Source organism: Heterodontus francisci, chromosome 43 (genome assembly GCF_036365525.1).
Source record: "Heterodontus francisci isolate sHetFra1 chromosome 43, sHetFra1.hap1, whole genome shotgun sequence".
NCBI lineage: Eukaryota > Metazoa > Chordata > Chondrichthyes > Heterodontiformes > Heterodontidae > Heterodontus > Heterodontus francisci.
This window is the reverse complement of record NC_090413.1, coordinates 14,369,630-14,396,971: the sequence shown is the minus strand read 5'-3', so window position 1 is coordinate 14,396,971 and position 27,342 is coordinate 14,369,630.

Below are 27,342 nucleotides of genomic sequence, written 5' to 3'. Positions count from 1 at the left end.
AACGGCAGTGTTACTGGAGTTAAACGGCAGTGTTACTGGAGTTAAACGGCAGTGTTACTGGAGTTAAACGGCAACGTTACTGGTGTTGAACAGCGGTGCTACTGGTGTTAAACAGCAGTGTTACTGGAGTTAAACAGCAACGTTACTGGTGTTAAACAGCAATGTTACTGGAGTTAAACAGCAACGTTACTGGAGTTAAACAGCAACGTTACTGGTGTTGAACAGCGGTGCTACTGGTGTTAAACAGCAGTGTTACTGGAGTTAAACAGCAATGTTACTGGAGTTAAACAGCAACGTTACTGGTGTTAAACAGCAGTGTTACTGGAGTTAAACAGCAGCGTTGCTGGAGTTAAACAGCAGTGTTACTGGAGTTGAACAGCAATGTTACTGGAGTTAAACAGCAATGTTACTGGTGTTAAACAGCAGTGTTACTGGAGTTGAACAGCAATGTTACTGGAGTTAAACAGCAGTGTTACTGGTGTTAAACAGCAGTGTTACTGGTGTTAAACAGCAGTTAAACAGCACTGTTACTGGTGTTAAACAGCAATGTTACTGGTGTTAAACGGCAGTTAAACAGCACTGTTACTGGTGTTAAACAGCAATGTTACTGGTGTTAAACGGCAGTTAAACAGCAACGTTACTGGTGTTAAACAGCAGTGTTACTGGAGTTGAACAGCAGGTAAACAGCAGCGTTACTGGTGTTAAACAGCAGTGTTACTGGAGTTAAACAGCAGTGTTACTGGAGTTAAACAGCAGTGTTACTGGCGTTAAACAGCAATGTTACTGGTGTTAAACAGCAGTATTACTGAAGTTAAACAGCAGTGTTACTGGAGTTAAACAGCAATCTTACTTCTCTTAAACAGCAATGTTACTGGTGTTAAACAGCAGTATTACTGAAGTTAAACAGCAGTGTTACTGGAGTTAAACAGCAGTGTTACTGGAGTTAAACAGCAGTTAAACAGCAGTGTTACTGGCGTTAAACAGCAGTATTACTGAAGTTAAACAGCAGTGTTACTGGAGTTAAACAGCGCTGTTTCTGGTGTTAAACAGCAATGTTACTGGTGTTAAACAGCAATGTTACTGGTGTTAAACAGCAGTTAAACAGCAGTGTTACTGGCCTTAAACAGCAGTATTACTGAAGTTAAACAGCAGTGTTACTGGAGTTAAACAGCGCTGTTTCTGGTGTTAAACAGCAATGTTACTGGCGTTAAACAGCAATGTTACTGGTGTTAAACAGCAGTATTACTGAAGTTAAACAGCAGTGTTACTGGAGTTAAACAGCGCTGTTTCTGGTGTTAAACAGCAATGTTACTGGTGTTAAACAGCAATGTTACTGGTGTTAAACAGCAGTATTACTGAAGTTAAACAGCAGTGTTACTGGAGTTAAACAGCAATGTTACTGGAGTTAAACAGCAGTGTTACTGGTGTTAAATAGCAGTGTTACTGGAGTTAAACAGCAGTTAACCAGCAGCGTTACTGGTGTTAAACAGCAGTGTTACTGGTGTTAAACAGCAGTTAAACAGCACTGTTACTGGTGTTAAACAGCAGTTAAACAGCACTGTTACTGGTGTTAAACAGCAATGTTACTGGTGTTAAACAGCAGTTAAACAGCACTGTTACTGGTGTTAAACAGCAATGTTACTGGTGTTAAACGGCAGTTAAGCAGCAACGTTACTGGTGTTAAACAGCAGTGTTACTGGTGTCAAACAGCAATGTTACTGGAGTTGAACAGCAATGTTACTGGAGTTGAACAGCAATGTTACTGGTGTTAAACAGCAGTGTTACTGGTGTCAAACAGCAATGTTACTGGAGTTGAACAGCAATGTTACTGGAGTTGAACAGCAATGTTACTGGAGTTGAACAGCAATGTTACTGGTGTTAAACAGCAGTGTTACTGGTGTCAAACAGCAATGTTACTGGAGTTGAACAGCAATGTTACTGGAGTTGAACAGCAATGTTACTGGAGTTGAACAGCAACGTTACTGGTGTTAAACAGCACTGTTACTGGTGTTAAACAGCAGTGTTACTGGTGTCAAACAGCAATGTTACTGGAGTTGAACAGCAATGTTACTGGAGTTGAACAGCAATGTTACTGGAGTTGAACAGCAATGTTACTGGAGTTGAACAGCAATGTTACTGGAGTTAAACAGCAATGTTACTGGTGTTAAACGGCAGTTAAACAGCACTGTTACTGGTGTTAAACAGCACTGTTACTGGTGTTAAACAGCAATGTTACTGGTGTTAAACGGCAGTGTTACTGGTGTTAAACAGCAATGTTACTGGAGTTGAACAGCAATGTTACTGGAGTTAAACAGCAATGTTACTGGTGTTAAACGGCAGTTAAACAGCAACGTTACTGGTGTTAAACAGCAGTGTTACTGGTGTTAAACAGCAATGTTACTGGTGTTAAACGGCAGTTAAACAGCAACGTTACTGGTGTTAAACAGCAGTGTTACTGGTGTTAAACAGCAATGTTACTGGAGTTGAACAGCAATGTTACTGGTGTTAAACAGCAACGTTACTGGTGTTAAACAGCAATGTTACTGGAGTTGAACAGCAATGTTACTGGTGTTAAACGGCAGTTAAACAGCACTGTTACTGGAGTTAAACAGCAATGTTACTGGAGTTGAACAGCAATGTTACTGGTGTTAAACAGCAATGTTACTGGAGTTGAACAGCAATGTTACTGGTGTTAAACAGCAATGTTACTGGTGTTAAACAGCAACGTTACTGGTGTTAAACAGCAATGTTACTGGTGTTAAACAGCAGTTAAACAGCACTTTTACTGGTGTTAAACAGCAGTGTTACTGGTGTTAAACAGCAATGTTACTGGAGTTGAACAGCAATGTTACTGGAGTTGAACAGCAATGTTACTGGTGTTAGACAGCAATGTTACTGGTGTTAAACAGCAATGTTACTGGTGTTAAACGGCAGTTAAACAGCACTGTTACTGGTGTTAAACAGCAGTTAAACAGCACTGTTACTGGTGTTAAACAGCAGTTAAACAGCACTGTTACTGGTGTTAAACAGCAGTGTTACTGGAGTTAAACAGCAGTGTAACTGGAGTTAAACAGCAGTATTACTGGAGTTAAACAGCAGCGTTACTGGTGTTAAACAGCAATGTTACTGGTGTTAAACGGCAGTGTTACTGGTGTCAAACAGCAATGTTACTGGAGTTGAACAGCAATGTTACTGGAGTTGAACAGCAATGTTACTGGAGTTGAACAGCAATGTTACTGGAGTTAAACAGCAATGTTACTGGAGTTAAACAGCAATGTTACTGGTGTTAAACGGCAGTTAAACAGCACTGTTACTGGTGTTAAACAGCACTGTTACTGGTGTTAAACAGCAATGTTACTGGTGTTAAACGGCAGTGTTACTGGTGTTAAACAGCAATGTTACTGGAGTTGAACAGCAATGTTACTGGAGTTAAACAGCAATGTTACTGGTGTTAAACGGCAGTTAAACAGCAACGTTACTGGTGTTAAACAGCAGTGTTACTGGTGTTAAACAGCAATGTTACTGGTGTTAAACGGCAGTTAAACAGCAACGTTACTGGTGTTAAACAGCAGTGTTACTGGTGTTAAACAGCAATGTTACTGGAGTTGAACAGCAATGTTACTGGTGTTAAACAGCAACGTTACTGGTGTTAAACAGCAATGTTACTGGAGTTGAACAGCAATGTTACTGGTGTTAAACGGCAGTTAAACAGCACTGTTACTGGAGTTAAACAGCAATGTTACTGGAGTTGAACAGCAATGTTACTGGTGTTAAACAGCAATGTTACTGGAGTTGAACAGCAATGTTACTGGTGTTAAACAGCAACGTTACTGGTGTTAAACAGCAATGTTACTGGTGTTAAACAGCAGTTAAACAGCACTGTTACTGGTGTTAAACAGCAGTGTTACTGGTGTTAAACAGCAATGTTACTGGAGTTGAACAGCAATGTTACTGGAGTTGAACAGCAATGTTACTGGTGTTAGACAGCAATGTTACTGGAGTTAAACAGCAATGTTACTGGTGTTAAACGGCAGTTAAACAGCACTGTTACTGGTGTTAAACAGCAGTTAAACAGCACTGTTACTGGTGTTAAACAGCAGTTAAACAGCACTGTTACTGGTGTTAAACAGCAGTGTTACTGGAGTTAAACAGCAGTGTAACTGGAGTTAAACAGCAGTATTACTGGAGTTAAACAGCAGCGTTACTGGTGTTAAACAGCAGTGTTACTGGTGTTAAACAGCAGTTAAACAGCACTGTTACTGGTGTTAAACAGCAGTTAAACAGCACTGTTACTGGTGTTAAACAGCAATGTTACTGGTGTTAAACAGCAATGTTACTGGTGTTAAACAGCAGTGTTACTGGAGTTAAACAGCAGTGTAACTGGAGTTAAACAGCAGTATTACTGGAGTTAAACAGCAGCGTTACTGGTGTTAAACAGCAATGTTACTGGTGTTAAACAGCAATGTTACTGGAGTTAAACAGCAACGTTACTGGTGTTAAACAGCATTGTTCCTGGTGTTAAACAGCAATGTTACTGGTGTTAAACGGCGGTGTTACTGGTGTTGAACGGCGGTGTTACTGGTGTTAAACGGCGGTGTTACTGGAGTTAAACGGCGGTGTTACTGGAGTTAAACGGCAACGTTACTGGTGTTAAACAGCATTGTTACTGGTGTTAAACAGCATTGTTACTGGTGTTAAACAGCATTGTTCCTGGTGTTAAACAGCAATGTTACTGGTGTTGAACGGCGGTGTTACTGGTGTTGAACGGCGGTGTTACTGGTGTTAAACAGCAATGTTACTGGAGTTAAACAGCAACGTGACTGGTGTTAAACAGCATTGTTCCTGGTGTTAAACAGCAATGTTACTGGTGTTAAACGGCGGTGTTACTGGTGTTGAACGGCGGTGTTACTGGTGTTAAACGGCAATGTTACTGGTGTTAAACGGCAATGTTACTGGTGTTAAACAGCAACGTTACTGGTGTTAAACGGCAATGTTACTGGTGTTAAACGGCGGTGTTACTGGTGTTGAACGGCGGTGTTACTGGTGTTAAACGGCGGTGTTACTGGAGTTAAACGGCGGTGTTACTGGAGTTAAACGGCGGTGTTACTGGAGTTACACGGCGGTTTTGCTGGTGTAAAACGGAGGTGTTGCTGGTGTTGAACGGCGGTGTTACTGGTGTTGAACGGCAGTGTTACTGGTGTTAAACGGCGGTGTTACTGGAGTTAAACAGCAACGTTACTGGTGTTAAACAGCAGCGTTACTGGAGTTAAACAGCAGCGTTACTGGAGTTAAACAGCAGCGTTACTGGAGTTAAACAGCAATGTTACTGGAGTGAAACAGCAGCGTTACTGGAGTGAAACAGCAGCGTTACTGGAGTGAAACAGCAGCGTTACTGGAGTTAAACAGCAACGTTACTGGAGTTAAACAGCAGCGTTACTGGAGTTAAACAGCAACGTTACTGGAGTTAAACAGCAGCGTTACTGGAGTTAAACAGCAGCGTTACTGGAGTTAAACAGCAGCGTTACTGGAGTTAAACGGCAACGTTACTGGAGTGAAACGGCAACGTTACTGGTGTTAAACGGCAGTGTTACTGGAGTGAAACGGCAACGTTACTGGAGTTAAACGGCAACCTTACTGGAGTTAAACGGCAACGTTACTGGAGTTAAACGGCAACGTTACTGGTGTTAAACAGCAGCGTTACTGGAGTTAAACAGCAGCGTTACTGGAGTTAAACGGCAACGTTACTGGAGTTAAACGGCAACGTTACTGGAGTTAAACGGCAACGTTACTGGAGTTAAACGGCAACGTTACTGGTGTTAAACGGCAGTGTTACTGGAGTTAAACGGCGGTGTTACTGGAGTTAAACGGCGGTGTTACTGGAGTTAAACGGCGGTGTTATTGGAGTTAAACGGCGGTGTTATTGGAGTTAAACGGCGGTGTTACTGGAGTTAAACCGCGGTGTTACTGGAGTTAAACCGCGGTGTTACTGGAGTTAAACGGCGGTGTTACTGGTGTAAAACGGCGGTGTTACTGGTGTAAAACGGCGGTGTTACTGGAGTTCAACGTCGGTGTTACTGGAGTTCAACGGCGGTGTTACTGGAGTTCAACGGCGGTGTTCCTGGTGTTCAACGGCGGTGTAACTGGAGTTAAACAGCAATGTTACTGGTGTTAAACTGCAAGGTTACTGGAGTTAAACGGCAGTTAAACAGCAATGTTACTGGAGTTAAACAGCAACGTTACTGGTGTTAAACAGCAATGTTACTGGAGTTAAGCAGCAACGTTACTGGTGTTAAACAGCAAGGTTACTGGAGTTAAACGGCAGTTAAACAGCAATGTTACTGGAGTTAAACAGCAATGTTACTGGTGTTAAACAGCCACGTTACTGGTGTTAAACAGCAATGTTACTGGAGTTAAACAGCAATGTTACTGGAGTTAAACAGCAATGTTACTGGAGTTAAACGGCAGTTAAACAGCAATGTTACTGGAGTTAAACAGCAAGGTTACTGGAGTTAAACGGCAGTTAAACAGCAATGTTACTGGAGTTAAACAGCAAGGTTACTGGAGTTAAACGGCAAGGTTACTGGAGTTAAACGGCAGTTAAACAGCAATGTTACTGGAGTTAAACAGCAATGTTACTGGTGTTAAACAGCAATGTTACTGGAGTTAAACAGCAATGTTACTGGAGTTAAACAGCAACGTTACTGGAGTTAAACAGCAATGTTACTGGAGTTAAACAGCAACGTTACTGGAGTTAAACAGCAACGTTACTGGTGTTAAACTGCAACGTTACTGGTGTTAAACTGCAACGTTACTGGAGTTAAACAGCAATGTTACTGGAGTTAAACAGCAATGTTACTGGAGTTAAACAGCAATGTTACTGGAGTTAAACAGCAACGTTACTGGAGTTAAACGGCAGTTAAACAGCAATGTTACTGGAGCTAAACAGCAATGTTACTGGAGTTAAACAGCAATGTTACTGGAGTTAAACAGCAATGTTACTGGAGTTAAACGGCAGTTAAACAGCAATGTTACTGGTGTTAAACAGCAATGTTACTGGAGTTAAACAGCAATGTTACTGGAGTTAAACAGCAGTGTTACTGGAGTTAAACAGCAATGTTACTGGTGTTAAACAGCAATGTTACTGGAGTTAAACAGCAATGTTACTGGAGTTAAACAGCAACGTTACTGGAGTTAAACGGCAGTTAAACAGCAATGTTACTGGAGTTAAACAGCAATGTTACTGGAGTTAAACAGCAACGTTACTGGAGTTAAACAGCAAGGTTACTGGAGTTAAACGGCAGTTAAACAGCAATGTTACTGGAGTTAAACAGCAATGTTACTGGAGTTAAACAGCAACGTTACTGGTGTTAAACAGCAGTGTTACTGGAGTTAAACAGCAACGTTACTGGTGTTAAACAATAACGTTACTGGAGTTAAACAGCAACGTTACTGGAGTTAAACAGCAACGTTACTGGAGTTAAACAGCAATGTTACTGGAGTTAAACAGCAACGTTACTGGTGTTAAACAGCAGTGTTACTGGAGTTAAACAGCAACGTTACTGGAGTTAAACAGCAACGTTACTGGTGTTAAACAGCAACGTTACTGGAGTTAAACAGCAACGTTACTGGTGTTAAACAGCAACGTTACTGGTGTTAAACAGCAACGTTACTGGAGTTTAACAGCAACGTTACTGGTGTTAAACAGCAACGTTACTGGAGTTAAACAGCAACGTTACTGGTGTTAAACAGCAACGTTACTGGAGTTAAACAGCAATGTTACTGGAGTTAAACAGCAATGTTACTGGAGTTAAACAGCAATGTTACTGGAGTTAAACAGCAACGTTACTGGAGTTAAACAGCAACGTTACTGGAGTTAAACAGCAATGTTACTGGAGTTAAACAGCAGCGTTACTGGAGTTAAACAGCAGCGTTACTGGAGTTAAACGGCAGTGTTACTGGAGTTAAACGGCAATGTTACTGGTGTTAAACGGCAGTGTTACTGGAGTTAAACGGCAGTGTTACTGGAGTTAAACGGCAATGTTACTGGTGTTAAACGGCAGTGTTACTGGAGTTAAACGGCAGTGTTACTGGAGTTAAACGGCAATGTTACTGGTGTTAAACGGCAGTGTTACTGGAGTTAAACGGCAATGTTACTGGTGTTAAACGGCAGCGTTACTGGAGTTAAACAGCAACGTTACTGGAGTTAAACAGCAACGTTACTGGAGTTAAACAGCAACGTTACTGGAGTTAAACAGCAACGTTACTGGAGTTAAACAGCAACGTTACTGGAGTTAAACAGCAACGTTACTGGAGTTAAACGGCAATGTTACTGGTGTTAAACGGCAGTGTTACTGGAGTTAAACGGCAGTGTTACTGGAGTTAAACGGCAATGTTACTGGTGTTAAACGGCAGCGTTACTGGAGTTAAACAGCAACGTTACTGGAGTTAAACAGCAGCGTTACTGGAGTTAAACAGCAATGTTACTGGAGTTAAACAGCAACGTTACTGGAGTTAAACAGCAACGTTACTGGAGTTAAACAGCAACGTTACTGGAGTTAAACAGCAACGTTACTGGAGTTAAACAGCACCGTTACTGGAGTTAAACAGCAGCGTTACTGGAGTTAAACAGCAGCGTTACTGGAGTTAAACAGCAATGTTACTGGAGTTAAACAGCAACGTTACTGGAGTTAAACGGCAACGTTACTGGAGTTAAACGGCAATGTTACTGGTGTTAAACGGCAGCGTTACTGGAGTTAAACAGCAACGTTACTGGAGTTAAACAGCAGCGTTACTGGAGTTAAACAGCAATGTTACTGGAGTTAAACAGCAACGTTACTGGAGTTAAACAGCAACGTTACTGGAGTTAAACAGCAACGTTACTGGAGTTAAACAGCAGCGTTACTGGAGTTAAACAGCAGCGTTACTGGAGTTAAACAGCAGCGTTACTGGAGTTAAACAGCAACGTTACTGGAGTGAAACAGCAGCGTTACTGGAGTTAAACAGCAGCGTTACTGGAGTTAAACAGCAACGTTACTGGTGTTAAACGGCAGCGTTACTGGAGTTAAACGGCGGTGTTACTGGAGTTAAACGGCGGTGTTACTGGAGTTAAACGGCGGTGTTATTGGAGTTAAACGGCGGTGTTATTGGAGTTAAACGGCAGCGTTACTGGAGTGAAACGGCAATGTTACTGGTGTTAAACAGCAGCGTTACTGGAGTTAAACAGCAACGTTACTGGTGTTAAACGGCAGTGTTACTGGAGTGAAACGGCAGTGTTACTGGAGTTAAACGGCAACGTTACTGGTGTTAAACAGCAACGTTACTGGTGTTAAACGGCAGTGTTACTGGAGTTAAACGGCAGTGTTACTGGAGTTAAACGGCGGTGTTACTGGAGTTAAACGGCGGTGTTATTGGAGTTAAACGGCGGTGTTATTGGAGTTAAACGGCGGTGTTATTGGAGTTAAACGGCGGTGTTATTGGAGTTAAACGGCGGTGTTACTGGAGTTAAACCGCGGTGTTACTGGAGTTAAACCGCGGTGTTACTGGAGGTAAACGGCGGTGTTACTGGTGTAAAACGGCGGTGTTACTGGTGTAAAACGGCGGTGTTACTGGACTTCAACGGCGGTGTTACTGGAGTTCAACGGCGGTGTTACTGGAGTTCAACGGCGGTGTTCCTGGTGTTCAACGGCGGTGTAACTGGAGTTATACAGCAATGTTACTGGAGTTAAACAGCAACGTTACTGGTGTTAAACAGCAAGGTTACTGGAGTTAAACGGCAGTTAAACAGCAATGTTACTGGAGTTAAACAGCCACGTTACTGGTGTTAAACAGCAATGTTACTGGAGTTAAACAGCAATGTTACTGGAGTTAAACAGCAACGTTACTGGAGTTAAACAGCAATGTTACTGGAGTTAAACAGCAATGTTACTGGAGTTAAACAGCAATGTTACTGGAGTTAAACAGCAATGTTACTGGAGTTAAACAGCCACGTTACTGGTGTTAAACAGCAATGTTACTGGAGTTAAACAGCAATGTTACTGGAGTTAAACAGCAACGTTACTGGAGTTAAACAGCAATGTTACTGGAGTTAAACAGCCACGTTACTGGTGTTAAACAGCAACGTTACTGGAGTTAAACAGCAATGTTACTGGAGTTAAACAGCAACGTTACTGGAGTTAAACAGCAACGTTACTGGAGTTAAACAGCAATGTTACTGGTGTTAAACAGCAACGTTACTGGAGTTAAACAGCCACGTTACTGGTGTTAAACAGCAACGTTACTGGAGTTAAACAGCAATGTTACTGGAGTTAAACAGCAACGTTACTGGAGTTAAACAGCAACGTTACTGGAGTTAAACAGCAATGTTACTGGTGTTAAACAGCAATGTTACTGGTGTTAAACAGCAATGTTACTGGTGTTAAACAGCAATGTTACTGGAGTTAAACAGCAATGTTACTGGAGTTAAACAGCAATGTTACTGGAGTTAAACGGCAGTTAACCAGCAATGTTACTGGAGTTAACCAGCAATGTTACTGGAGTTAAACAGCAATGTTACTGCAGTTAAACAGCAGCGTTACTGGAGTTAAACAGCAATGTTACTGGAGTTAAACAGCAACGTTACTGGTGTTAAACAGCAAGGTTACTGGAGTTAAACAGCAAGGTTACTGGAGTTAAACAGCAATGTTACTGGAGTTAAACAGCAATGTTACTGGAGTTAAACAGCAACGTTACTGGTGTTAAACAGCAAGGTTACTGGAGTTAAACAGCAATGTTACTGGTGTTAAACAGCAACGTTACTGGAGTTAAACGGCAGTTAAACAGCAATGTTACTGGAGTTAAACAGCAATGTTACTGGAGTTAAACAGCAATGTTACTGGAGTTAAACAGCAGCGTTACTGGAGTTAAACAGCAATGTTACTGGAGTTAAACAGCAATGTTACTGGAGTTAAACAGCAATGTTACTGGAGTTAAACAGCAATGTTACTGGAGTTAAACAGCAACGTTACTGGTGTTAAACAGCAACGTTACTGGAGTTAAACGGCAGTTAAACAGCAATGTTACTGGAGTTAAACAGCAATGTTACTGGAGTTAAACAGCAATGTTACTGGAGTTAAACAGCAATGTTACTGGTGTTAAACAGCAACGTTACTGGAGTTAAACAGCAAGGTTACTGTAGTTAAACGGCAGTTAAACAGCAATGTTACTGGAGTTAAACGGCAGTTAAACAGCAATGTTACTGGAGTTAAACAGCCACGTTACTGGTGTTAAACAGCAATGTTACTGGAGTTAAACGGCAGTTAAACAGCAATGTTACTGGAGTTAAACAGCCACGTTACTGGTGTTAAACAGCAATGTTACTGGAGTTAAACGGCAGTTAAACAGCAATGTTACTGGAGTTAAACAGCCACGTTACTGGTGTTAAACAGCAATGTTACTGGAGTTAAACAGCAATGTTACTGGAGTTAAACAGCAATGTTACTGGAGTTAAACAGCAACGTTACTGGAGTTAAACGGCAGTTAAACAGCAATGTTACTAGAGTTAAACAGCAATGTTACTGGAGTTAAACAGCAACGTTACTGGAGTTAAACAGCAAGGTTACTGGAGTTAAACGGCAGTTAAACAGCAATGTTACTGGAGTTAAACAGCAATGTTACTGGAGTTAAACAGCAATGTTACTGGAGTTAAACAGCAATGTTACTGGAGTTAAACAGCAACGTTACTGGTGTTAAACAGCAACGGTACTGGAGTTAAACAGCAATGTTACTGGAGTTAAACAGCAACGTTACTGGAGTTAAACAGCAACGTTACTGGAGTTAAACAGCAATGTTACTGGAGTTAAACAGCAACGTTACTGGTGTTAAACAGCAACGTTACTGGAGTTAAACAGCAATGTTACTGGAGTTAAACAGCAACGTTACTGGAGTTAAACAGCAACGTTACTGGTGTTAAACAGCAACGTTACTGGAGTTAAACAGCAATGTTACTGGTGTTAAACAGCAGTGTTACTGGAGTTAAACAGCAACGTTACTGGAGTTAAACAGCAACGTTACTGGAGTTAAACAGCAACGTTACTGGTGTTAAACAGCAACGTTACTGGTGTTAAACAGCAACGTTACTGGAGTTAAACAGCAATGTTACTGGAGTTAAACAGCAACGTTACTGGTGTTAAACAGCAACGTTACTGGTGTTAAACAGCAACGTTACTGGAGTTAAACAGCAATGTTACTGGAGTTAAACAGCAACGTTACTGGTGCTAAACAGCAACGTTACTGGTGTTAAACAGCAACGTTACTGGTGTTAAACAGCAACGTTACTGGAGTTAAACAGCAATGTTACTGGTGTTAAACAGCAGTGTTACTGGAGTTAAACAGCAACGTTACTGGAGTTAAACAGCAACGTTACTGGTGTTAAACAGCAACGTTACTGGTGTTAAACAGCAACATTACTGGAGTTAAACAGCAACGTTACTGGTGTTAAACAGCAACGTTACTGGTGTTAAACAGCAACGTTACTGGAGTTAAACAGCAATGTTACTGGAGTTAAACAGCAATGTTACTGGAGTTAAACAGCAACGTTACTGGAGTTAAACAGCAACGTTACTGGAGTTAAACAGCAACGTTACTGGAGTTAAACGGCAACGTTACTGGAGTTAAACGGCAATGTTACTGGAGTTAAACAGCAACGTTACTGGAGTTAAACAGCAATGTTACTGGTGTTAAACAGCCACGTTACTGGAGTTAAACAGCAATGTTACTGGGGTTAAACAGCAACGTTACTGGAGTTAAACAGCAACGTTACTGGAGTTAAACAGCAATGTTACTGGAGTTAAACAGCAATGTTACTGGTGTTAAACAGCCACGTTACTGGAGTTAAACAGCAATGTTACTGGGGTTAAACAGCAACGTTACTGGAGTTAAACAGCAACGTTACTGGAGTTAAACAGCAATGTTACTGGAGTTAAACAGCAATGTTACTGGAGTTAAACAGCAATGTTACTGGTGTTAAACAGCAATGTTACTGGTGTTAAACAGCAATGTTACTGGTGTTAAACAGCAATGTTACTGGAGTTAAACAGCAACGTTACTGGAGTTAAACGGCAGTTAAACAGCAATGTTACTGGTGTTAAACAGCAATGTTACTGGAGTTAAACAGCAATGTTACTGGAGTTAAACAGCAACGTTACTGGAGTTAAACGGCAGTTAAACAGCAACGTTACTGGTGTTAAACAGCAACGTTACTGGAGTTAAACGGCAGTTAAACAGCAATGTTACTGGAGTTAAACAGCAACGTTACTGGAGTTAAACGGCAGTTAAACAGCAATGTTACTGGAGTTAAACAGCAATGTTACTGGAGTTAAACAGCAGTGTTACTGGAGTTAAACAGCAATGTTACTGGTGTTAAACAGCAACGTTACTGGTGTTAAACAGCAAAGTTACTGGTGTTAAACAGCAAAGTTACTGGTGTTAAACAGCAAAGTTACTGGTGTTAAACAGCAACGTTACTGATGTTAAACAGCAGTGTTACTGGTGTTAAACAGCAAAGTTACTGATGTTAAACAGCAAAGTTACTGGTGTTAAACAGCAACGTTACTGATGTTAAACAGCAGTGTTACTGGTGTTAAACAGCAAAGTTACTGGTGTTAAACAGCAAAGTTACTGGTGTTAAACAGCAACGTTACTGATGTTAAACAGCAGTGTTACTGGTGTTAAACAGCAAAGTTACTGGTGTTAAACAGCAAAGTTACTGGTGTTAAACAGCAATGTTACTGATGTTAAACAGCAGTGTTACTGGTGTTAAACAGCAACGTTACTGATGTTAAACAGCAATGTTACTGGTGTTAAACAGCAGCTAAACAGCAACGTTACTGGTGTTAAACAGCAAAGTTACTGGTGTTAAACAGCAATGTTACTGATGTTAAACAGCAGTGTTACTGGTGTTAAACAGCAACGTTACTGATGTTAAACAGCAGTGTTACTGGTGTTAAACAGCAACGTTACTGATGTTAAACAGCAATGTTACTGGTGTTAAACAGCAGTTAAACAGCAACGTTACTGGTGTTAAACAGCATTGTTACTGGTGTTAAACAGCAATGTTACTGGTGTTAAACAGCAGTTAAACAGCAACGTTACTGATGTTAAACAGCAATGTTACTGATGTTAAACGGTAATGTTACTGGTGTTAAACAGCAGTTAAACAGCAACGTTACTGGTGTTAAACAGCAACGTTACTGATGTTAAACGGCAGTGTTACTGGTGTTAAACAGCAGTTAAACAGCAACGTTACTGGTGTTAAACAGCAGTCAAACAGCAACGTTACTGGTGTTAAACAGCAACGTTACTGATGTTAAACGGTAATGTTACTGGTGTTAAACAGCAGTCAAACAGCAACGTTACTGGTGTTAAACAGCAACGTTACTGATGTTAAACGGCAGTTAAACAGCAACGTTACTGGTGTTAAACAGCAACGTTACTGGTGTTAAACAGCATTGTTACTGGTGTTAAACAGCAATGTTACTGATGTTCAACAGCAACGTTACTGGTGTTAAACAGCAATGTTACTGATGTTCAACAGCAGTGTTGCTGGTGTTCAACAGCAGTGTTGCTGGTGTTCAACAGCAGTGTTGCTGGTGTTCAACGGCTGTATTACTGGTGTTCAATGGCAGTGTTACTGGTGTTAAACAGCAGTTAAACAGCACTGTTACTGGTGTTAAACAGCAGTTAAACAGCACTGTTACTGGTGTTAAACAGCAACGTTACTGATGTTAAACGGTAATGTTACTGGTGTTAAACAGCAGTTAAACAGCAACGTTACTGGTGTTAAACAGCAACGTTACTGGTGTTAAACAGCATTGTTACTGGTGTTAAACAGCAATGTTACTGATGTTCAACAGCAACGTTACTGGTGTTAAACAGCAATGTTACTGGAGTTAAACAGCAATGTTACTGGAGTTAAACAGCAACGTTACTGGAGTTAAACAGCAATGTTACTGGAGTTAAACAGCAATGTTACTGGAGTTAAACAGCCACGTTACTGGTGTTAAACAGCAATGTTACTGGAGTTAAACAGCAATGTTACTGGAGTTAAACAGCAACGTTACTGGAGTTAAACAGCAACGTTACTGGAGTTAAACAGCAACGTTACTGGAGTTAAACAGCAACGTTACTGGAGTTAAACAGCAACGTTACTGGAGTTAAACAGCAACGTTACTGGAGTTAAACAGCAACGTTACTGGAGTTAAACAGCAATGTTACTGGTGTTAAACAGCAATGTTACTGGTGTTAAACAGCAATGTTACTGGTGTTAAACAGCAATGTTACTGGAGTTAAACAGCAATGTTACTGGAGTTAAACAGCAATGTTACTGGAGTTAAACGGCAGTTAACCAGCAATGTTACTGGAGTTAACCAGCAATGTTACTGGAGTTAAACAGCAATGTTACTGCAGTTAAACAGCAGCGTTACTGGAGTTAAACAGCAATGTTACTGGAGTTAAACAGCAACGTTACTGGTGTTAAACAGCAAGGTTACTGGAGTTAAACAGCAACGTTACTGGAGTTAAACAGCAATGTTACTGGAGTTAAACAGCAACGTTACTGGTGTTAAACAGCAACGTTACTGGAGTTAAACAGCAATGTTACTGGAGTTAAACAGCAACGTTACTGGAGTTAAACAGCAACGTTACTGGTGTTAAACAGCAACGTTACTGGAGTTAAACAGCAATGTTACTGGTGTTAAACAGCAGTGTTACTGGAGTTAAACAGCAACGTTACTGGAGTTAAACAGCAACGTTACTGGTGTTAAACAGCAACGTTACTGGTGTTAAACAGCAACGTTACTGGAGTTAAACAGCAATGTTACTGGAGTTAAACAGCAACGTTACTGGTGCTAAACAGCAACGTTACTGGTGTTAAACAGCAACGTTACTGGTGTTAAACAGCAACGTTACTGGAGTTAAACAGCAATGTTACTGGTGTTAAACAGCAGTGTTACTGGAGTTAAACAGCAACGTTACTGGAGTTAAACAGCAACGTTACTGGTGTTAAACAGCAACGTTACTGGTGTTAAACAGCAACGTTACTGGAGTTAAACAGCAACGTTACTGGTGTTAAACAGCAACGTTACTGGTGTTAAACAGCAACGTTACTGGAGTTAAACAGCAATGTTACTGGAGTTAAACAGCAATGTTACTGGAGTTAAACAGCAACGTTACTGGAGTTAAACAGCAACGTTACTGGAGTTAAACAGCAACGTTACTGGAGTTAAACGGCAACGTTACTGGAGTTAAACGGCAATGTTACTGGAGTTAAACAGCAATGTTACTGGAGTTAAACAGCAATGTTACTGGTGTTAAACAGCCACGTTACTGGAGTTAAACAGCAATGTTACTGGGGTTAAACAGCAATGTTACTGGAGTTAAACAGCAACGTTACTGGAGTTAAACAGCAATGTTACTGGAGTTAAACAGCAATGTTACTGGTGTTAAACAGCCACGTTACTGGAGTTAAACAGCAATGTTACTGGGGTTAAACAGCAATGTTACTGGAGTTAAACAGCAACGTTACTGGAGTTAAACAGCAACGTTACTGGAGTTAAACAGCAATGTTACTGGAGTTAAACAGCAATGTTACTGGTGTTAAACAGCAATGTTACTGGTGTTAAACAGCAATGTTACTGGTGTTAAACAGCAATGTTACTGGAGTTAAACAGCAACGTTACTGGAGTTAAACGGCAGTTAAACAGCAATGTTACTGGTGTTAAACAGCAATGTTACTGGAGTTAAACAGCAATGTTACTGGAGTTAAACAGCAACGTTACTGGAGTTAAACGGCAGTTAAACAGCAACGTTACTGGTGTTAAACAGCAACGTTACTGGAGTTAAACGGCAGTTAAACAGCAATGTTACTGGAGTTAAACAGCAACGTTACTGGAGTTAAACGGCAGTTAAACAGCAATGTTACTGGAGTTAAACAGCAATGTTACTGGAGTTAAACAGCAGTGTTACTGGAGTTAAACAGCAATGTTACTGGTGTTAAACAGCAACGTTACTGGTGTTAAACAGCAACGTTACTGGTGTTAAACAGCAAAGTTACTGGTGTTAAACAGCAAAGTTACTGGTGTTAAACAGCAAAGTTACTGGTGTTAAACAGCAACGTTACTGATGTTAAACAGCAGTGTTACTGGTGTTAAACAGCAAAGTTACTGATGTTAAACAGCAAAGTTACTGGTGTTAAACAGCAACGTTACTGATGTTAAACAGCAGTGTTACTGGTGTTAAACAGCAAAGTTACTGGTGTTAAACAGCAAAGTTACTGGTGTTAAACAGCAACGTTACTGATGTTAAACAGCAGTGTTACTGGTGTTAAACAGCAAAGTTACTGGTGTTAAACAGCAATGTTACTGATGTTAAACAGCAGTGTTACTGGTGTTAAACAGCAACGTTACTGATGTTAAACAGCAATGTTACTGGTGTTAAACAGCAGCTAAACAGCAACGTTACTGGTGTTAAACAGCAAAGTTACTGGTGTTAAACAGCAATGTTACTGATGTTAAACAGCAGTGTTACTGGTGTTAAACAGCAACGTTACTGATGTTAAACAGCAGTGTTACTGGTGTTAAACAGCAACGTTACTGATGTTAAACAGCAATGTTACTGGTGTTAAACAGCAGTTAAACAGCAACGTTACTGGTGTTAAACAGCATTGTTACTGGTGTTAAACAGCAATGTTACTGGTGTTAAACAGCAGTTAAACAGCAACGTTACTGATGTTAAACAGCAATGTTACTGATGTTAAACGGTAATGTTACTGGTGTTAAACAGCAGTTAAACAGCAACGTTACTGGTGTTAAACAGCAACGTTACTGATGTTAAACGGCAGTGTTACTGGTGTTAAACAGCAGTTAAACAGCAACGTTACTGGTGTTAAACAGCAGTCAAACAGCAACGTTACTGGTGTTAAACAGCAACGTTACTGATGTTAAACGGTAATGTTACTGGTGTTAAACAGCAGTCAAACAGCAACGTTACTGGTGTTAAACAGCAACGTTACTGATGTTAAACGGTAATGTTACTGGTGTTAAACAGCAGTTAAACAGCAACGTTACTGGTGTTAAACAGCAACGTTACTGGTGTTAAACAGCATTGTTACTGGTGTTAAACAGCAATGTTACTGATGTTCAACAGCAACGTTACTGGTGTTAAACAGCAATGTTACTGATGTTCAACAGCAGTGTTGCTGGTGTTCAACAGCAGTGTTGCTGGTGTTCAACAGCAGTGTTGCTGGTGTTCAACGGCTGTATTACTGGTGTTCAACGGCAGTGTTACTGGTGTTCAACGGCGGTGTTACTGGAGTTCAACGGCAGTGTTACTGGAGTTGAACGGCAGTGTTAGTGGAGTTAAACGGCGGTGTTACTGGTGTTAAACGGCGGTGTTACTGGTGTTAAACGGCGGTGTTACTGGTGTTCAACGGCGGTGTTACTGGTGTTCAACGGCGCTGTTACTGGTGTTCAATGGCAGTGTTACTGGTGTTAAACGGCAGTGTTAGTGGAGTTAAATGGCGGTGTTACTGGTGTTAAACGGCGGTGTTACTGGTGTTAAACGGCGGTGTTACTGGTGTTCAACGGCGGTGTTACTGGTGTTCAACGGCGGTGTTACTGGTGTTCAACGGCGGTGTTAGTGGACTTAAACGGCGGTGTTAGTGGAGTTAAACGGCGGTGTTAGTGGAGTTAAACGGCGGTGTTCGTGGAGTTAAACGGCGGTGTTACTGGTGTTCAACGGCGGTGTTACTGGTGTTCAACGGCGGTGTTAGTGGAGTTAAACGGCGGTGTTAGTGGAGTTAAACGGCGGTGTTACTGGTGTTCAACGGCGGTGTTACTGGTGTTCAACGGCAGTGTTACTGGTGTTAAACGGCGGTGTTACTGGTGTTAGCGGCGGTGTTACTGGAGTAAAACGGCAGTGTTACTGGTGTTAAACGGCGGTGTTAGTGGCGTTAAATGGCTGTGTTACTGGTGTACAACGGCGGTGTTAGTGGAGTTAAACGGCGGTGTTAGTGGAGTTAAACGGCGGTGTTAGTGGAGTTAAACGGCGGTGTTAGTGGAGTTAAACGGCGGTGTTAGTGGAGTTAAACGGCGGTGTTACTGGAGTTAAACGGCGGTGTTACTGGAGTTAAACAGCAGTTAAACAGCAGCGTTACTGGTGTTAAACTGCAGTGTTACTGGTGTTAAACGGCAGTTAAACAGCAATGTTACTGGTGTTAAATAGCATTGTTACTGGTGTTAAACGGCAGTGTTACTGGTGTTCAACGGCAGTGTTACTGGAGTTAAACAGCAGTGTTACTGGAGTTCAACGGCAGTGTTATTGGAGTTAAACGGCAGTGTTAGTGGAGTTAAACGGCGGTGTTACTGGTGTTAAACGGCGGTGTTACTGGTGTTAAACGGCGGTGTTACTGGTGTTCAACGGCGGTGTTACTGGTGTTCAACGGCGGTGTTACTGGTGTTCAACGGCAGTGTTACTGGTGTTAAACGGCAGTGTTAGTGGAGTTAAATGGCGGTATTACTGGTGTTAAACGGCGGTGTTACTGGTGTTAAACGGCGGTGTTACTGGTGTTCAACGGCGGTGTTACTGGTGTTCAACGGCGGTGTTACTGGTGTTCAACGGCAGTGTTACTGGTGTTAAACTGCAGTGTTACTGGTGTTAAACGGCAGTTAAACAGCATTGTTACTGGTGTTAAACGGCAGTGTTACTGGTGTTCAACGGCGGTGTTACTGGAGTTCAACGGCAGTGTTACTGGAGTTAAACGGCAGTGTTAGTGGAGTTAAACGGCGGTGTTACTGGTGTTAAACGGCGGTGTTACTGGTGTTAAACGGCGGTGTTACTGGTGTTCAACGGCGGTGTTACTGGTGTTCAACGGCGGTGTTACTGGTGTTCAACGGCAGTGTTACTGGTGTTAAACGGCAGTGTTAGTGGAGTTAAATGGCGGTGTTACTGGTGTTAAACGGCGGTGTTACTGGTGTTCAACGGCGGTGTTACTGGTGTTCAACGGCGGTGTTACTGGTGTTCAACGGCGGTGTTACTGGTGTTCAACGGCAGTGTTACTGGTGTTCAACGGCGGTGTTAGTGGAGTTAAACGGCGGTCTTAGTGGAGTTAAACGGCGGTGTTCGTGGAGTTAAACGGCGGTGTTACTGGTGTTCAACGGCGGTGTTACTGGTGTTCAACGGCGGTGTTAGTGGAGTTAAACGGCGGTGTTAGTGGAGTTAAACGGCGGTGTTACTGGTGTTAAACGGCGGTGTTACTGGAGTTAAACGGCGGTGTTACTGGAGTTAAACGGCGGTGTTATTGGTGTTAAACGGCAGTGTTATTGGTGTTAAACGGCAGTGTTACTGGTGTTAAACGGCAGTGTTACTGGTGTTAAACGGCAGTGTTACTGGTGTTAAACGGCAGTGTTGGTGGTGTTAAACGGCGGTGTTACTGGTGTTAAACGGCAGTGTTACTGGTGTTCAACGGCGGTGTTACTGGAGTTAAACGGCGGTCTTACTGGTGTTAAACGGCGGTGTTACTGGAGTTAAACGGCAGTGTTACTGGAGTTAAACGGCAGTGTTACTGGAGTTAAACGGCAGTGTTACTGGAGTTAAACGGCAGTGTTACTGGTGTTAAACGGCGGTGTTACTGGTGTTAGCGGCGGTGTTACTGGAGTAAAACGGCAGTGTTACTGGTGTTAAACGGCGGTGTTAGTGGCGTTAAATGGCTGTGTTACTGGTGTACAACGGCGGTGTTAGTGGAGTTAAACGGCGGTGTTAGTGGAGTTAAACGGCGGTGTTAGTGGAGTTAAACGGCGGTGTTAGTGGAGTTAAACGGCGGTGTTAGTGGAGTTAAACGGCGGTGTTAGTGGAGTTAAACGGCGGTGTTAGTGGAGTTAAACGGCGGTGTTACTGGAGTTAAACAGCAGCGTTACTGGTGTTAAACTGCAGTGTTACTGGTGTTAAACGGCAGTTAAACAGCAATGTTACTGGTGTCAAATAGCATTGTTACCTGTGTTAAATAGCATTGTTACTGGTGTTAAACAGCCATGTTACTGGTGTTAAACAGCAGTGTTACTGGTGTTAAACGGCAATGTTACTGGAGAGAAGCGGCAGTGTTACTGGAGTTAAATGGCAGTGTTACTGGAGTTAAATGGCAGTGTTACTGGAGTTAAACGGCATTGTTACTGGAGTTAAACGGCAGTGTTACTGGAGTTAAATGGCAGTGTTACTGGAGTTAAACAGCAGTGTTACTGGCGTTAAACAGCAGTGCTCCAGGAGTTAAACGGCAGTGTTACTGGAGTTAAACGGCAGTGTTACTGGAGATAAACGGCAGTGTTACTGGAGATAAACGGCAGTGTTACTGGAGATAAACGGCAGTGTTGCTGGAGTTAAACAGCAGTGTTCCTGCAGTTAAACAGCAATGTTATTGGAGATAAACAGAAGTGTTACTGGTGTTAAACGGCGGTGTTACTGGTGTTAAACGGCGGTGTTACTGGTGTTCAACGGCGGTGTGACTGGTGTTCAACGGCCGTGTGACTGGTGTTCAACGGCGGTGTGACTGGTGTTCAACGGCGGTGTTACTGGTGTTGAACGGCGGTGTTGCTGGTGTTCAACGGCGGTGTGACTGGTGTTCAACGGGGGTGTGACTGGTGTTCAACGGCGGTGTTACTGGTGTTCAACGGCGGTGTTACTGGTGTTCAACGGCGGTGTTACTGGTGTTCAACGGCGGTGTGACTGGTGTTCAACGGGGGTGTGACTGGTGTTCAACGGCGGTGTTACTGGTGTTCAGCAGCGGTGTTGCTGGTGTTCAACGGCAGTGTTACTGGAGTTAAACGGCAATGTTACTGGAGGTAAAAGGCAGTGGTACTGGAGTTAAACAGCAATGTTACTGGAGGTAAAAGGCAGTGTGACTGGAGTTAAACGGCAGTGTTTCTGGTGTTCAACGGCGGTGTTTCTGGTCTTCAACGGCGGTGTTTCTGGTGTTCAACGGCGGTGTTACTGGTGTTCAACGGCGGTGTTACTGGTGTTCAACGGCGGTGTTACTGGTGTTCAACGGCGGTGTTACTGGAGTTAAACGGCGGTGTTATTGGTGTTAAACGGCAGTGTTACTGGTGTTAAACGGCAGTGTTACTGGTGTTAAACGGCAGTGTTGGTGGTGTTAAACGGCGGTGTTACTGGTGTTAAACGGCAGTGTTACTGGTGTTCAACGGCGGTGTTACTGGAGTTAAACGGCGGTCTTACTGGTGTTAAACGGCGGTGTTACTGGAGTTAAACGGCAGTGTTACTGGAGTTAAACGGCAGTGTTACTGGAGTTAAACGGCAGTGTTACTGGAGTTAAACGGCAGTGTTACTGGAGTTAAACGGCAGTGTTACTGGAGTTAAACGGCAGTGTTACTGGTGTTAAACGGCAGTGTTACTGGTGTTAGCGGCGGTGTTACTGGAGTAAAACGGCAGTGTTACTGGTGTTAAACGGCGGTGTTACTGGAGTAAAACGGCAGTGTTACTGGTGTTAAACGGCGGTGTTAGTGGCGTTAAATGGCTGTGTTACTGGTGTACAACGGCGGTGTTAGTGGAGTTAAACGGCGGTGTTAGTGGAGTTAAACGGCGGTGTTAGTGGAGTTAAACGGCGGTGTTACTGGAGTTAAACGGCGGTGTTAGTGGAGTTAAACGGCGGTGTTACTGGAGTTAAACGGCGGTGTTACTGGAGTTAAACAGCAGTTAAACAGCAGCGTTACAGGAGTTAAACGGCAGTGTTACTGGAGTTAAATGGCAGTGTTACTGGAGATAAACGGAAGTGTTACTGGAGAGAAACGGCAGTGTTACTGGCGTTAAACAGCAGTTAAACAGCAGTGTTACAGGAGTTAAACGGCAGTGTTACTGGAGTTAAATGGCAGTGTTACTGGAGTTAAACGGAAGTGTTACTGGAGAGAAACGGCAGTGTTACTGGAGTTAAACAGCAGTTAAACAGCAGTGTTACAGGAGTTAAACGGCAGTGTTACTGGAGTTAAATGGCAGTGTTACTGGAGTTAAACGGCAGTGTTACTGGAGATAAACGGCAGTGTTACTGGCGTTAAACAGCAGTGCTCCAGGAGTTAAACGGCAGTGTTACTGGAGTTAAACGGCAGTGTTACTGGAGATAAACGGCAGTGTTACTGGAGATAAACGGCAGTGTTACTGGAGATAAACGGCAGTGTTGCTGGAGTTAAACAGCAGTGTTCCTGCAGTTAAACAGCAATGTTATTGGAGAAAAACAGAAGTGTTACTGGTGTTAAACGGCGGTGTTACTGGTGTTCAACGGCGGTGTGACTGGTGTTCAACGGCGGTGTGACTGGTGTTCAACGGCGGTGTGACTGGTGTTCAACGGCCGTGTGACTGGTGTTCAACGGGGGTGTGACTGGTGTTCAACAGCAGTGTTGCTGGTGTTCAACGGCAGTGGTACTGGAGTTAAACAGCAATGTTACTGGAGGTAAAAGGCAGTGGTACTGGAGTTAAACGGCAGTGGTACTGGAGTTAAACGGCAGTGTTTCTGGTGTTCAACAGCGGTGTTTCTGGTGTTCAACGGCGGTGTTTCTGGTCTTCAACGGCGGTGTTTCTGGTGTTCAACGGGGGTGTGACTGGTGTTCAACGGCGGTGTGACTGGTGTTCAACGGGGGTGTGACTGGTGTTCAACGGCGGTGTGACTGGTCTTCAACGGCGGTGTTACTGGTGTTCAACGGCGGTGTTACTGGAGTTAAACAGCAGTTAAACAGCAATGTTACTGGAGTTAAACAGCAATGTTACTGGAGGTAAACGCCAGTGTTACTGGAGTTAAACAGCAGTGAAACAGCAATGTTACTGGAGGTAAACGGCAGTATTACTAGAGTTAAACAGCAGTGAAACAGCAATGTTACTGGAGTTAAACAGCAATGTTACTGGCGCTAAACGGCGGTGTTACTGGAGTTAAACGGCGGTGTTACTGGTGTTAAACGGCGGTGTTACTGGAGTTAAACGGCGGTGTTACTGGAGTTAAACAGCAATGTTACTGGCGCTAAACGGCGGTGTTACTGGAGTTAAACGGCAGTGTTACTGGAGGTAAACGGCAGTGTTACTGGAGTTAAACAGCAGTGAAACAGCAATGTTACTGGAGTTAAACAGCAATGTTACTGGTGTTAAACAGCAGTGTTACTGGTGTTAAACAGCATTGTTGCTGGTGTTAAACAGCCATGTTACTGGTGTTAAATAGCATTGTTACTGGTGTTAAACAGCCATGTTACTGGTGTTAAACAGCAGTGTTACTGGTGTTAAACAGCATTGTTACTGGTGTTAAACAGCAGTGTTACTGGTGTTAAATAGCATTGTTACTGGTGTTAAACAGCAGTGTTACTGGTGTTAAATAGCATTGTTACTGGTGTTAAATAGCATTGTTACTGGTGTTAAACAGCCATGTTACTGGTGTTAAACAGCAGTGTTACTGGTGTTAAACAGCCATGTTACTGGTGTTAAACAGCAGTGTTACTGGTGTTAAATAGCATTGTTACTGGTGTTAAACAGCAGTGTTACTGGTGTTAAACAGCAGTGTTACTGGTGTTAAACAGCCATGTTACTGGTGTTAAACAGCAGTGTTACTGGTGTTAAACAGCCATGTTACTGGTGTTAAATAGCATTGTTACTGGTGTTAAACAGCCATGTTACTGGTGTTAAACAGCAGTGTTACTGGTGTTAAACAGCATTGTTACTGGTGTTAAACAGCCATGTTACTGGTGTTAAACAGCAGTGTTACTGGTGTTAAACAGCATTGTTACTGGTGTTAAACAGCCATGTTACTGGTGTTAAACAGCAGTGTTACTGATGTTAAACAGCATTGTTACTGGTGTTAAACAGCCATGTTACTGGTGTTAAACAGCAGTGTTACTGGTGTTAAACAGCATTGTTACTGGAGATAAACGGAAGTGTTACTGGTGAGAAACGGCAGTGTTACTGGCGTTAAACAGCAGTTAAACAGCAGTGTTACAGGAGTTAAACGGCAGTGTTACTGGAGTTAAATGGCAGTGTTACTGGAGTTAAACGGCAGTGTTACTGGCGTTAAACAGCAGTGCTCCAGGAGTAAAACGGCAGTGTTACTGGAGTTAAACGGCAGTGTTACTGGAGATAAACGGCAGTGTTACTGGAGATAAACGGCAGTGTTGCTGGAGTTAAACAGCAGTGTTCCTGCAGTTAAACAGCAATGTTATTGGAGATAAACAGAAGTGTTACTGGTGTTAAACGGCGGTGTGACTGTTGTTCAACGGCCGTGTGACTGGTGTTCAACGGGGGTGTGACTGGTGTTCAACGGCGGTGTGACTGGTGTTCAACGGCGGTGTGACTGGTGTTCAACGGGGGTGTGACTGGTGTTCAACGGCGGTGTGACTGGTGTTCAACGGGGGTGTGACTGGTGTTCAACGGCGGTGTTGCTGGTGTTCACCGGCGGTGTGACTGATGTTCAACGGGGGTGTGACTGGTGTTCAACGGCGGTGTTACTGGTGTTCAACGGCGGTGTTGCTGGTGTTCAACGGCGGTGTGACTGGTGTTCAACGGGGGTGTGACTGGTGTTCAACGGCGGTGTTACTGGTGTTCAACGGCGGTGTTGCTGGTGTTCAACGGCAGTGGTACTGGAGTTAAACAGCAATGTTACTGGAGGTAAAAGGCAGTGGTACTGGAGTTAAACAGCAATGTTACTGGAGGTAAAAGGCAGTGTGACTGGAGTTAAACGGCAGTGGTACTGGAGTTAAACGGCAGTGTTTCTGGTGTTCAACAGCGGTGTTTCTGGTGTTCAACGGCGGTGTTTCTGGTCTTCAACGGCGGTGTTTCTGGTGTTCAACGGCGGTGTTACTGGTGTTCAACGGCGGTGTTACTGGTGTTCAACGGCGGTGTTACTGGAGTTAAACGGCGGTGTTTTTGGTGTTAAACGGCAGTGTTACTGGTGTTAAACGGCAGTGTTACTGGTGTTAAACGGCAGTGTTGGTGGTGTTAAACGGCGGTGTTACTGGTGTTAAACGGCAGTGTTACTGGTGTTCAACGGCGGTGTTACTGGAGTTAAACGGCGGTCTTACTGGTGTTAAACGGCGGTGTTACTGGAGTTAAACGGCAGTGTTACTGGAGTTAAACGGCAGTGTTACTGGAGTTAAACGGCAGTGTTACTGGTGTTAAACGGCGGTGTTACTGGTGTTAGCGGCGGTGTTACTGGAGTAAAACGGCAGTGTTACTGGTGTACAACGGCGGTGTTAGTGGAGTTAAACGGCGGTGTTAGTGGAGTTAAACGGCGGTGTTAGTGGAGTTAAACGGCGGTGTTAGTGGAGTTAAACGGCGGTGTTAGTGGAGTTAAACGGCGGTGTTAGTGGAGTTAAACGGCGGTGTTAGTGGAGTTAAACGGCGGTGTTACTGGAGTTAAACAGCAGTTAAACAGCAGCGTTACTGGTGTTAAACGGCAGTTAAACAGCAATGTTACTGGTGTTAAACGGCGGTGTTACTGGTGTTCAACGGCGGTGTGACTGGTGTTCAACGGCGGTGTGACTGGTGTTCAACGGCGGTGTGACTGGTGTTCAACGGCCGTGTGACTGGTGTTCAACGGCCGTGTGACTGGTGTTCAACGGGGGTGTGACTGGTGTTCAACGGCAGTGTTGCTGGTGTTCAACGGCAGTGGTACTGCAGTTAAACAGCAATGTTACTGGAGGTAAAAGGCAGTGGTACTGGAGTTAAACGGCAGTGGTACTGGAGTTAAACGGCAGTGTTTCTGGTGTTCAACAGCGGTGTTTCTGGTGTTCAACGGCGGTGTTTCTGGTCTTCAACGGCGGTGTTTCTGGTGTTCAACGGGGGTGTGACTGGTGTTCAACGGCGGTGTGACTGGTGTTCAACGGGGGTGTGACTGGTGTTCAACGGCGGTGTGACTGGTCTTCAACGGCGGTGTTTCTGGTGTTCAACGGCGGTGTTACTGGTGTTCAACGGCGGTGTTACTGGTGTTCAACGGCGGTGTTACTGGAGTTAAACAGCAGTTAAACAGCAATGTTACTGGAGTTAAACAGCAATGTTACTGGAGGTAAACGCCAGTGTTACTGGAGTTAAACAGCAGTGAAACAGCAATGTTACTGGAGGTAAACGGCAGTATTACTAGAGTTAAACAGCAGTGAAACAGCAATGTTACTGGAGTTAAACACCAATGTTACTGGCGCTAAACGGCGGTGTTACTGGAGTTAAACAGCAGTGAAACAGCAATGTTACTGGAGTTAAACAGCAATGTTACTGGCGCTAAACGGCGGTGTTACTGGAGTTAAACGGCGGTGTTACTGGAGTTAAACGGCGGTGTTACTGGAGTTA